Source organism: Lynx canadensis, chromosome B1 (genome assembly GCF_007474595.2).
Source record: "Lynx canadensis isolate LIC74 chromosome B1, mLynCan4.pri.v2, whole genome shotgun sequence".
In the NCBI taxonomy this organism is placed as follows: Eukaryota; Metazoa; Chordata; class Mammalia; order Carnivora; family Felidae; genus Lynx; species Lynx canadensis.
This window is the reverse complement of record NC_044306.2, coordinates 13,349,739-13,363,335: the sequence shown is the minus strand read 5'-3', so window position 1 is coordinate 13,363,335 and position 13,597 is coordinate 13,349,739.

Sequence of the window (13,597 nt, the reverse complement as noted above, 5' to 3'; positions counted from 1 at the left end):
AAACTTCAACTTCTGCAAATATCAGGTGATCTGGAAGAAAGAGTTTCAAGGATATGAAGGCGTCACTAATATTTTCTTTTCTGTCTCCCCTCTGCACCTCTCCTCCCCACGTCCTCCAGAGAAAATATTTTAAATTTTTTTTTTTTCAACGTTTATTTATTTTTGGGACAGAGAGAGACAGAGCATGAACAGGGGAGGGGCAGAGAGAGAGGGAGACACAGAATCGGAAACAGGCTCCAGGCTCCGAGCCATCAGCCCAGAGCCTGACGCGGGGCTCGAACTCACGGACCGCGAGATCGTGACCTGGCTGAAGTCGGACGCTTAACCGACTGCGCCACCCAGGCGCCCCCAGAGAAAATATTTTATACAACCTGAGCAGAACTCTGAAAATAAGGTCAGAGTAAAGAATATTCTTCGAAAGGCACACACACACACACACACACACACACACACACACGAACAAAGGAATCAGGCAACGCGATGCCAGTGGATACGAGATGTGGACAGATTTGGGAAGATGGAAAACACATGAACGACTGAAACCCAGCGAGGCCAGGTGAGAAAGTTAAATCAACCAAGGGCCAGCAGAAAGGAAAACCACCCAGCACAAGCAGACTCCCGCTCTAGCAACTCAGAGAGGCATGGCAAAGAGACGCCTCGTGCTCCCGAAGTTTGCTGTGCGGAAAATTACTTTTTAAAGTATCTTACTGACCACACCTTCAAGGTTATCCACCATCGGCTCTGTAAGTATCGTAAAAGAGAGTCCAGAAACGGAGTCGAATGACAGGCGGTGTCGTTTCGAGGTCAAGAACAAGAATGGTGGGGCAAGACGGACTGTCATCTACTAGCTCGTGGCCTTGACAACTTAAACATTCTGTGTCTCAGTTGTATCATCTGGAGAATGGGGGTGACAATTATCATACCCGCTTCCTAGAGTCACTGGATTAAGTGAGTTAATACATATGTGGCATTCTTAGAATGGTGCATGGGAATTGTTAGTCATTATTTTTTCAGAAAGCTGTGAGAATCGTACTATAAAAGTAGTGGAATTAAAAAAAAAAATTTTTTTTTGTCCACATACATTGAGCACATTCTTTCCAAGAAGGTTGATCCCAATATGCGGTGAAATTGAATGGCAAGTCGATTCTAATTTCCAGTTCTTTCTCCAGAAGGGACGATTTCCAGGTCTCCACCAAACCCGGAGAGAATTCTTAAATTGGTTTCTTGGGACCTTCCCTGCTCAGTGATGCCCTAATTTACACTTCATAATTTGCAGCCTGCACGTGAGGCATTCTTGAACAGTCTGAACTGAAAAGAAATTCTTATCATAATTAATTTTTAAGGCAGCAGGGAGTTGGTTATGAGGTTACCGGAAGCCAAAAACAGAAGCGGCGATGTCAATGTGACAACAGGTCTAAACAACACAGTTACGCCTTCCACGTCACCACCGAGTTAGAGTTGGGTGTTTGGTTTCCAAAGGTGCAACTTCCTTTGGTGATGCCATTTGCCAAGGGCTACAGCCCCACTGCTTGCTTGGCTTAGCTTCTCACATTACAACAGACACTCTTCTAAAGCGAATTTTTAAAGAAGGTATAGCTACCCATTGATAAGTACCTTTATGGCCTTATAAAAATTTGCATGGCTTCAGAGATGTTTCAAGACAGAGGAACACATCTGCATTACAGATCGCTTTTACAGAGACACAAAGGAAGACTGGGCTTGGAGATGAGGGATGTTTTCCCCCAAGCATTTAAGAAGTTATCTTAAAACAGTTTCTTCCTAACCGCAGTGGGATTCGTTTCCCAGGGCAATTGCCTACAACAGAGCCTCAGAGTTGCAAAGCTGGCATTTACATTTGACCTTCAGCTGACGGTAATCCAGGAGGATGAGCTCCAGGAGGAACCTTGGCATTCAGAAGGGCCACCGTTGGCCCTGGAGGTCTTGGTTGAAAGGATTTGGGCTAGCTGGTGGAGAGCCAGTTAAGTTGCAAATCAAGAATGCAATGTCCCCTGCTGATTAGAACGAGCTTTGATTGTTTCTTCTTCCTTTTTGCATAGCTCATTTCATTTCATTTTCTTTTGTTTTAGAAGAATCCCAATGAGCGTAAAAATAGGCCTGATTCATCTGAATGTGAGAGCTGAAATCTGAGTTTTCTTTGATTCTTTCTTTATCCCATTTTGCCTTCTTGCTTGCCCTCATCATGCTGAACAGGGAAGACAGTTATGGCCAGAGGCTAAACATTTAGGAACAGAAGTTCCCTCTTCGGGTTCTTTTGGAAACGCTCAGAGAGGATACAGCAACCACCAGGAATTTAAGCCCATACACCTTTTATTTCGTTCATGTTTCAAAGTTATACAAAAAGCATATAAGAAGGGGAGAAGCTCTGGTCCAGAGGGGTGAGTATATTGTGCCAGGGTTATGCCTCTTCCTGTTTGCCCAACAGCTTCAGGAAGTGACACTGTAGAACCATCCATCTCTGGAGGCTGTCACCAGGCTCTGGGGATAATACCTTCTCTAGCTACTTTTTCTCAGTGTGGGTGGCAGTGAGGAGACTGTGAAATAATAAAGGATTATGATAATGAAGGCAAAGATGACGATGGGCAAGGATACAATGGTTCGCGCAATCTGAAAGGCAACTAGTCTCACAGTGCAACTTTCAATCCCAAGTGCCCCTTGTCTGCACGCATTTCAGAATCACCCTCGGAAAACTGCTCTACAAACTGTTCAGGGATGAAGCCTCTTTCATCTCCGGAATAACCAGATTCGCTTCGATGGCGCCATACTGTTTCATCTTGCACCCTGAGGACCACGTACAGGCTAAGCCAGAGGTTTCCAGAATGGAGTGACGTGTAGGGTATGAGAAAACTCCTCCCGTATTCACAATGAGATGTGTCTTCTAAGTGGGTCACATGAAAAACAGAATTTCAAGCTGTCGATTTATTACCGGTTTGCTAGTGTGGCACTAACCCAGGATGTCTTTATAACAGTCCTAGCTTCGGATACGCCGATGGTTCGGTATATATCCACTTATCAACCCTCATATGACTGTTAGTGGTGTAGGTGTACAATCATATCCACAAGATCCCGCCCCCAAAGCAGCCACAGTGAGAGTAAATTTTCCTTTAATTGCTCTGCGCTTCATCTCTTTCAACTGATTTATCTCAGTAAGGCTTACCATGGAATAATTGTAGCTACGTTCCACTTTTTAATTGTATAATGGCTCTAGAAACTTCCAGGCAAAACTCATCATTTCACAGAAAAGTCCCAGAGGTCACGCCTCCCAAATTAGGGGCCATATGTGGCAATGATAAATCTTCACCAGTATCGTGAGAATGCACACGCATGTGTGTGTGTGCACGTGCCTATGTGAGCATGTGTTTGAGAGGGAGAAAGATCCACACGAACGGATTATCTTGGATGGGTGATTGGGTTCAAGGATGCAGTATGCAAGTGACAGTGTCCAAATCGTTTCATAGCCACAAAGAGATTAATTTAAAGCAAAATTTGATTCTTCTTAGAACTGGAGAACAAAACACCAAATTCATATTTGTGAGAATTAGAAATCTATCCAAAATAGAGGGCAGCATAGCAAATTGGGCAGCATTATAGCAATCAGATAGACTTGCCCAATCCCATTTCTACCCCTGACTAGATGGATACAATTGGACACTTTTCTTTTCTTTTCTTTTTTTATTATAACACTTATTTTTGAGAGAGAGGGAAAGAAGGAGTAGGAGTGGAGGAGGGGCAGAGAGAGAAGAAAACAAAGAATCTGAAGCAGGCTCGGGGACAGCTCAGAGCCCGACTCGAACCCAGGAACCATGAGATCATGACCTGAGCTGAAGACGGACGCTTAACCCACTGAGCCACCCAGGTGCCCCTGGACACATTTCTTAACCTCAATTTTCTTATCTGAAAAATGTGGATAATAATAGTATTTACTTCAGAAGGTTTACGTAAAAGTTAAATGAGATCATGAACGGCATACATTTCACATAGAGCCAGCACAACGGGCTCTGGAAGTACTGATCTGCAGTGATGATTACTATTACTAACAAAAATCTTAAATAAAATAAAGAAATAAAGATATAAAATCATACATAGAAGATCTTTGTAACTCAGGATTTTCAGCACCGAAGACAAATTTTCTAAAACCATTTTAAGAAATCATCTTCCGTATATAATCTCCTTGTAACTTTCCTGCATACCCCTTGAGGACAGATGTGGGGCAGATGTGAGGGCTGAGGGAGGTGGGGCATCACCCTTGGCCATAGGTCATCTCGCTCTTAGGACTTGCCTCAGATTTCCAACCTTTCAATTCTTATGTCCTCAGTTCCTGTCTCCCCCTGGGTCCCCAACACTGGAACTAGGTTATCGAATCCCATCACTACTCCCAATAATCGTTCAGGTTTGATTATTTCTGTGTTTGTGAAACCCTAGGATTAAACAGCTATGTGGGGTTGTTTTCTATCTCCTTGACTTGTTATCCTCGCTTGTTATTTGAAAATAAAACTGAAATTGCCCTAAAAAGAGTATCCAGTTTTCTTGACCAGCCTCACCATCTACAGTGATCCCAACATACTCTACTTCGGACTGAAATGTTTTCCTACTTTTTTGGTCTACTTTTGTTCACCAGTATTTTTGAAAACATCTGTTCCCAAGGCAGATCTTAGAGCACGGTTTTGTTTTTATGTTACCACCTGCACGAATAAACGTTTTGGAAATAATAATGTCGTAATTCATTTTTATTACAATTTAGGGCCAAATTATGGTGTTTTTTTTTCAAAATTAGGAATACTGAAAAACCACGTACATACAAATCTTCAGGCATGAATTCGATGTTTTAAATGTAAATCTGTTCAGAGATGTCCAGGTATCACATATATAGTTAAAACATGAAAACGGTGCTTAATCATCTACATTTCTAAAGAGCTATGTTAAAAACATAAACAAAACATCAAAATGATTGACTCTATCTGGCTTTTCCTTTGACTCTGTCCTAGAGCACAGATTTTAATTCTTTACTAAACTTGTGTGAAAATTTAACTATCATTCAGGGGGGGAAATCTCTCTCTTTTTGTCCTGATATCTCTTTTTATCTTAGCTTCTTGATCCTTGATGACAATGTGACTATTGTTTTTCCCTCAAAGAGGTTTTTGGCCTTTATTAGATAATAAGTCCTTTTCTGGCATTGATTATTTTTCGACACAGGATACTATCTTTTATAAATGTGTTTTCTATCATTGTCCTACACACTGATATTAGCAACCTACAAAAAATGAATGCAAACAAGATAAAAACAAAAATATGCAATGTAAAAATATACCATTCACAAGAGTAAAACGGTGGGGTAAGTTTTTGTATTGGCAAGAATAGCTTTTATGTTTATTAGGACACTAATAAACATTAAAACGTTGCAAATTATAGATCAAGGAGAAACAAAACTGAAGATTTATTGGCTATTATTGTTTCCTATTCTGCCGGCCTGCTACATTGGATATGGAGCCTCACCACCTTAGAATTAAGTATTTTGTCATTTGTGTTAACAATATGCTGAGTGATAGGGGCACCTGGGTGGCTCAGGTGGTTAAGTATCCGACTTCAGCCCAGGTCATGATCTCATGGTTTGTGAGTTCAAGCCCCGCGTCGGGCTCTGTGCTGACAGCTCAGAGCCTGGAGCCTGCTTCGGATTCTGTGTCTCCCCCATTCTCTGCCCCTCTCCAGCTCAAACACTCTCTCTCTGTCAAAAATAAATTAAAAAAAATTTTTTTAATTAAAAAAAAATATGCTGAGTGATAAAATTTTTATCAGAATATAATATTGATGTGGACCACACTGCAGACAATGTATTACTATAAGATTAAAGACAGTGTATCACGGGGTTAGGTGTTTCTTGATTAATACAATCATTTCCACGTTATTAGTAGGAAAGAGCACTTATTATAACATGCTTTGCGTAACTGTACGGACAAATTCATTATTTTATAGCAAATTCTATCTAGAAACAATTTTGTCACAGTTACTTTGGGAAATCAGTTGTGACCTTAGAAACAGTACTGACTTGGTCACATGCATATATTCAGTAATCTGATTTAAATCATGAGTTATTAACCCCAACTGAACTCAGGAGTAAAATCTCATAAATACCTTGAAAAATTGTAGTGAATCAGAAGAAATGTTAAACTGAAATAAAAACAATCATGAGACAGCCAGATCATGAAAAATTGCTTGATTCAAAGAACTTTTAAAGGTTATAGCTCTATTAGAGGGTTTTAAAAAAAGAAAGCAATATGGGAGGAAAAATACAAAGAAGGAAAGATATTAATACGCTCCCTGCCTCCTTTTTGTTTCATTATGTTCCTTTTTTTCTAAGAGGTTACCATTGTTGCAGCTGGTCAGAAATATCACATTCCACGATGTCCCAAAAGGTTTTATGTGACTAAGCTTGACCATACTTTAACTTGAATAACATATTACGCAGCTGTTGAAAATAAAAACACATTGTGGATATGCGAACGGAAACACCAAGAAGAGGAAAGCGACATCTCTGGGGGTGTGAATTAAGACTGCCCATTTCCTATAACACTCGATTTCCACAAATATTACGGCAACTAACCACAGACATTCTGAAACACAGGCTCCAGGTACATTTTAGCTGAGACAATTTCTCGGTACTTTTACAAGTACAGTTAAAAGTTTTATTTTTAATTAATTCAACATATGGTATGTTGGGAAGGTAGGGGGATTGGATTTATTGTAAGGTGTCTCAGGATGATATACACGCCAAACAACTCCTTTTAAATGACTACAACTAGCTCGGTATAGCTGCACTATATAACACGGAAAAAAAAAGTATATCAGATATGATTGAAAAAGCCATATCTACATCATATGTCCATTTTTACTGTGAAATAACTTCTTTTACCCTTTATTGTTAAGGAAACTCTACACCCAACCTGGGACTCAAACCCACAACCCTGAGATCAAGAGTCACCTTGCTCCACTGGCCGAGCCAGTGAGGTGCCCACCTTGGAATAATTGTTAAAAATTTCAATAAGCAATAATTTATTTTATCTTGATGTATTTTAAGTTTTTCTGTTTTTTTGATATATCGGCAACTTACGATACTTAAAATATTTGTACATGATTGTTTATTCACTGTCACATATGGAAATAGGCCACTGATACCTCTACGCCAATGGACTTACTTTTACATTAGTTTAAAATTTTTATGCACAATTTTTTTTCTTTCCATCTTTGTTTTTCTTTTCACGCCAAATGAATAAATGAATATATGAAAGTTGATTTCTAGTAAAAAACGTTCAAACCTGGCTGCCAGTCAAAGCGTTCATATATAACATAATAGATGTATATTAGTCTTTTCTAATTACAGAGCAAAATAATTTCTGAGTACTAATTTTGGTCATAACGTTATGTTTCTTAAAGATACGAAAGTCAAACTGACTTCCTTCCTACTGCCAAAAAATCTATAGCACATTTCCGACATTTGAAATGCTACATTCTCTTCTGGAAATCAAAGACAACAGTGCCAGCATGATGAGACAACCAGGCATTCAAATGTGCCATGAGGCTTGAAAATCGCTGTGGCCAGAAAGCACCGTTAAAGAAGCAAGCAAACGCTTACCTTTCCTCTCCCTCCTGTGAAAGGCCTGAAATCTGTAGGTTTATGGACAAAAAAAAAATAGACGTAACGGGCATTAAAATATCTCAAAATGGCATGCTGAATAATAGTGTGTCACCAATTAGTGTTCAAGGCAGGAAATTGACCCACTCGTTTCGACAATGACAAAGGTTGAAAACTAGCACGTGGCACAAATGAAATGAATGAAAAGCTGAAAATTGTTTTAATCTTGCAGTCCCCGTAAAAAAGTATTTTTTTCTTAAAACTACATGTAAATCTGAAATTTATTTCATCCTTTTTTTTTTTTCTGAGTCTGGTTTCTACATGTATCTTCGTGTGTGTGTGTGTGTGTGTGTGTGCGCGCGCGCACGCGCATGTATTCTGGACAATCATTTCACATACAACGTACACAGCAAAGCTTTTAATAGCTTCACAACAGATCTCTAAGAAATTTTATGGGACTATCTCACACAGTTCTTGAAGTTAGTTCAGTATTACACATGTTCTAAATGAACTGTATTTCTATGCAAGTGCAGAATCGGAAATCCTATTTTAACTTTTTTTAATGTTTATTTATTTATTTAGAGAGAGAGAGAGAGAGTGAGAGCAAGGGAGTGGCAGAGAGAGAGGGAGAGAGAGAAACCCAAGCAAATTCCACTTTGTCAGCACACAGCCCGATGTGGGGTTCGATCTCAAGAACCGTGAAATCACGACCTGAGTGGAAATCAAGAGTCCGACACTTGACCAATTGAGCCACCCAGGCGCCCCCAGAATTCCTATTTTAAAGAATCACTTCAGGGGCGCCTGGGTGGCGCAGTCGGTTAAGCGTCCGACTTCAGCCAGGTCACGATCTCGCGGTCCGTGAGTTCGAGCCCCGCGTCGGGCTCCGGGCTGATGGCTCGGAGCCTGGAGCCTGTTTCCGATTCTGTGTCTCCCTCTCACTCTGCCCCTCCCCCGTTCATGCTCTGTCTCTCTCTGTCCCAAAAATAAATAAACATTGAAAAAAAAAAAAGAATCACTTCAAACCCAAACTGCTATGGTAGGTTTTGTAAATGTAGTTTCATGCTTTTAAATAAAAAAAGCTCAGTTTTCTTTTCTCCTGAACGTACATTATAAACTACATAATTAAATTTTTTTTTTCAACGTTTATTTATTTTTGGGACAGAGAGAGACAGAGCATGAACGGGGGAGGGGCAGAGAGAGAGGGAGACACAGAATCGGAAACAGGCTCCAGGCTCTGAGCCATCAGCCCAGAGCCCGACGCGGGGCTCGAACTCACGGACCGCGAGATCGTGACCTGGCTGAAGTCGGACGCTCAACCGACTGCGCCACCCAGGCGCCCCATAAACTACATAATTAAAAACTCATTTTACATAAAGCATAGTATTTACCCCATACTAGTTATAAAAATGGTATATTTCACTTAACTCTCCTTCTAAACGAAATTAAGCTCAGTATCTACCTCAAATAAAACCTAAGTACGTTGTAAAATTAAACAACATATACAATCAGGGATAGATTTTGACAGAAATACAGGTAGGGAAGAGCATGCGCTGTTAGTAAAATAAATCTTGATTTGGTCGGGTCGCATATCGAAAAAGTCCCATCACCACAATTAGGCACAAAATTTGACTAGGAGTTTCTTAGCAATTACAGCAAAAATGAAAGTAAGTTACATAATTTCCACTTTATGAAAGAAGAAATCAAATTTATTTGCAAAGATAAATTTTTCTAGAAACTAAACTCTGGAAGGAACATATTGAGTTCTTTGTGTATAAAATAATGAGCAAAATCTTCAATGATCAACCTATAGCTTCCATGATTAGCTCACTATGCTATATACCAACCTCAGTACGCTTTTGTGCTAATGGAGTAAATTACATTCTCATTGACATGACTACCTATTTAATTTAAGAGATTTATTTAACTATTTACTTACTTATTTTTTAAATTATTTATTTAAGTAATCCCTACACCCAACATGGGGCTCAAACTCATGACCCCAAGATCAAGAGTTGCATGTTCTTCTAACTGAGCCAGCAAAGTGTCTCAGGAGATTAATTGTAAGTAGTATTTACAGGACTGAGTCCCCACCTTGGCTGAAAGCTCCTTTAGGACAGGAAAGTTTTGGAACTATACCCTGTGCAGTGTTGATTAAGTGAGAGATTAGCTATCTCCTTCCCTTAGGAGCTTGAATTAAATACCTTGAGTGGCAGTTTAGCTGGGAATAGAAATCACTTGTTTTTTTTTGTAAAGATTTTGTAAAAATCTTTTGGTTTTTATTAATGCTCATGAGAAGACTTTGGCTTGAGAATTAATCCTTTGTAGATAATCTTTTTTCTCAAGTTGCACTGATATTTTTTCCCTATCCTTAACATTCTGTATTTTCTTACCAAAGGTGTCTTTTTTTTTTCTTGCTCTGCACATGGTATGTACGGTCAGTCTTGAATATTCAACGTCATTTTCCAGTCTGGAAAACCCTTAGCCACCACCTCTTTGAACGCTGCTTCTCTTCCCTTTCATTCATTCTCTGTCTGATATTCCTATAACATATATTTGAAGCCTACCATTTTACCTAACACATGTCTTATTTCCTCTCTCATATTTTTTCAATCTCTATTTCTCTATGCTCTAATTCTGACTGAATTGTTGAATAGCACCTTCCAGTTCCCTAATTTTTTCCAACTATGTTGAAACTACAGTCTCTCTGAGCTATTAACGTTTTTAATTTTAAGGACCATATCTTTCTGAATTTTTAGTAGTGTTTTTTCATACGCTCTGCTCTTGTTTCATTTCTGTTTTGGTTTCATAGTTTCTTATTCTTCATGGGTATTATTTCTCCTCTCATCACTTTGAAGATAATAAGCATATTTAGTTAAAATCGTTTTCATTTCATACGCAGTGAACTCATCCCCCAAACATTAATTTCACTGGTTTTCTGGGCTTTAATTTTGCTTCTATATTTTGCCATTTTGATTTGCATACTCACTTGGAAGAGTAGTTTATATGTTCTCTGTCTCTCTCTCTTTTTCACTCATCTCTTTCTGTTTCATGGTATTTTGGTTGCCTCCACCTAGCCATTTACACCCACAATCCAGAACCAGATCAGTAACGTGGAGCTTGTGGTCTGTCCTGCACCTGGAGATATTACTCATACAGTCCCCAAGTCAGGGAGTATCTTGGCTCAGGTCTTGACTAGCAGGCTGTCTGCTTCATGCAGCTGCCCCCAGATCCTCTGCTTTCTAGGGAGCAATTTATAGACCTTGTCTTCCAGCTTCCTTTCACTACTTTTCAGCTCCAGCTCAGTCCCTGTTTTCAAGCACAGAGACTGGCCTAGGTCCAGGACTTTGATGGGGCACTTTTAGCCCCAGTCATTCTGTAGGAGACAGACTCCCGCCCGCTGCTGACTGCTTTCCTACTCAGATTCCAGTAGGCTCTCACTTCAGCTTCACTTCCTGGTGCATTTCTGTTATTTTTCTCAGCTAGAGAGAGATTTATCTTGTTTTTGGTTACAGATTCGGCTTCAATTTCTTTCCCCCTGTTTTATATTTTATCAGTTTGGATGTTCAGAATCAAGGAGGCAATAAGGAATACGTGAGTGTAGGAGGGCGGAGGTCGAAGTATGAACACTGCCATCTTCACAGGAAATCTTCCTTGTCTTCCAAATGACAATGTCAACCTATTGATATTATGCATACTAAGGACAATGTGTCCTCTTTGAGTCCCCTCCAGAGCTAAGCCAAGGATCCCAGAGCACTTGCACCGAATCACCCTGAAACGTGCATGTATTTTATTTTTTTAAATATTTTTTAATGCTTAGCAATTTTTGAGAGAGAGAGAGAGAGAGAGAGAGAGAGAGAGAGGGCAAGGAAAGGGCAGAGAGAGAGAGGGAGATGCAGAATCCGAAGCAGGCTCTGGGCTCTGATCTGTCAGCACAGAGCCCCACGCAGGGCTCGAACCCACAGACCACGAGATCATGACCTGAGCCGAAGTCGGACGCTTAACCAACTGAACCATCCAGGTGCCCCTCGAAACACCCATTTAAAATGCATATTCCTGGCTCTTCTGCAGATTGAGCACATGGGAATAACTGAGGGGCGGGAGCCCAGGATTGTGCATTTTTAACGGCACTCTAGCTGTTTCTTCTGCAAACTGAAGTTCCCAGTATGTCACTCACAGTAAAACCCTGCTTATAAGAATCCCCCAGGCGCAGTCTCCTTTGATCCCCAGAGGCATGGTGAGGGTGCAAACACCACAATCAACTACATTCTTGACTGTACGGGGAAGTAAACACTTTTAGTCCAAGCCCCGCCACGAAGTATCTTAAAAGCAAGAAAGTAGCCTAAAACGGTTATCTGGTTAGTTACTATCAAGCAATTGCTTTCTGTGTAACCACCACAATGCCTACCTAGTGATTGACAAGACATCTCAAGCTTGAGAGACAGGCTTTACATGATGGCTCTTGGCCACTGGGTAAGTCCGTGTATCAAACCACCACAGTTGATGGTGACTCACAACAGGTTAATGCCCAGTTTTAACTCCCTCCTTTACACCTGCCTTTGAGTACACTGAGGCAATGACAAGGGAAGAAATGTGAATCGAATAAAAAATGATGACAAACGCTTGTCCCAAGCACAGTACGTATGAGTAGAATGTATTTCAAAGAGGAAAGGAGAAAATATTCCAAATATACTTTACTTCAAATAGAGTGAATGAAAACCAATGTTTTCATCTCTGCCCCTAGTCATTCAAGATGGTGTATCAAAAACAAAGGGTGAGGGGCTGGTTAAACATCCAACTTCAGCTCAGGTCATGATCTCACGGTTTGTGAGTTCGAGACCCATGTCGGGCTCTGTGTGGACAGCTCAGAGCCTGGAGCCTGCTTTGGGTTCTGTGTCTTCCTCTCTCTCTCTCTCTGTCCTACCCCCACTCATGCTCTCTTTCTCTCTCTCTCAAAAATAAACATTAAAAAAAGTTAAAACAACAACAACAAAGGGTGAAGCTTATACCTACGTATTTCCATAACCTGGGAAAACTTCTCTTTTTCATTTTCATTCATGCGCTTTTCATTTGTGGTCCTCACTTTTAAAGACAACTTCTCATGTCGTCCTTTTTCTCTGCTGTGAGACCCTCCCGAGCGCATTTTAATTTTCATGTGGGTGGTGATGCTTATAGTGATTCCAAGGAAGCAAGTCCCATTAATTACAGCAATGTGTTATAACTGGAAAGTCACAAAATTATTTTACATGAGGGAAAAAACAACCCTTTAAAAAAATCTGTCTGGCATCACGCCAGCTGAGAGCTAATCATTAGTAAGGCCCAGAAAAGAGAAATACTGCGTCTCTCTAAAGACAGAGGGAAAGTCAGCTCCTGTCTCTAAAGGTGCTGGCGCCCTCCTTCACGGCTGTCACGGGTCCAGATACAAGTGCAGTCAAGACCGCATGGCCCTCTAGTTAAAGGTCTGAGTAAGCCACCCCATTTTCAGAAGGAGAAAATTCAAGTGTTGCCTGATTACTATACACGTGGCTGCATTGTCATTATTGTCTTCGTTATTGACATCTTCCCAGCACCCATGGCTACTGTAGGGATTTTAAGTTTATTTATTTGCTAATTTTTGTGAGGGAGAGAGAAAGCACAAGCCCGGGGAGGGGCAGAGAGGGAAGGAGAGAGAGAGAATCCCAAGCAGGCTCCACACCACCAGCACAGAGCCCAATGTGGGGCTCAAACTCACGAACTGTGAGATCATGACCTGAGCCGAACTCAAGAGTCAGATGCTCAACCGACTGAGCCACCCAGGCACCCCAGTACTGTAGGGATTTTAAATAGGAAGACATGACCCTTGTGGACTTAAAATTATAAAACATAATACGGCAGTCGGATATTTTGGAGGACACATCAATAACTAAAGAAAATGTCCTCATTTTTTTTTTTTTTTTTTGCAACTTGTATATTCTC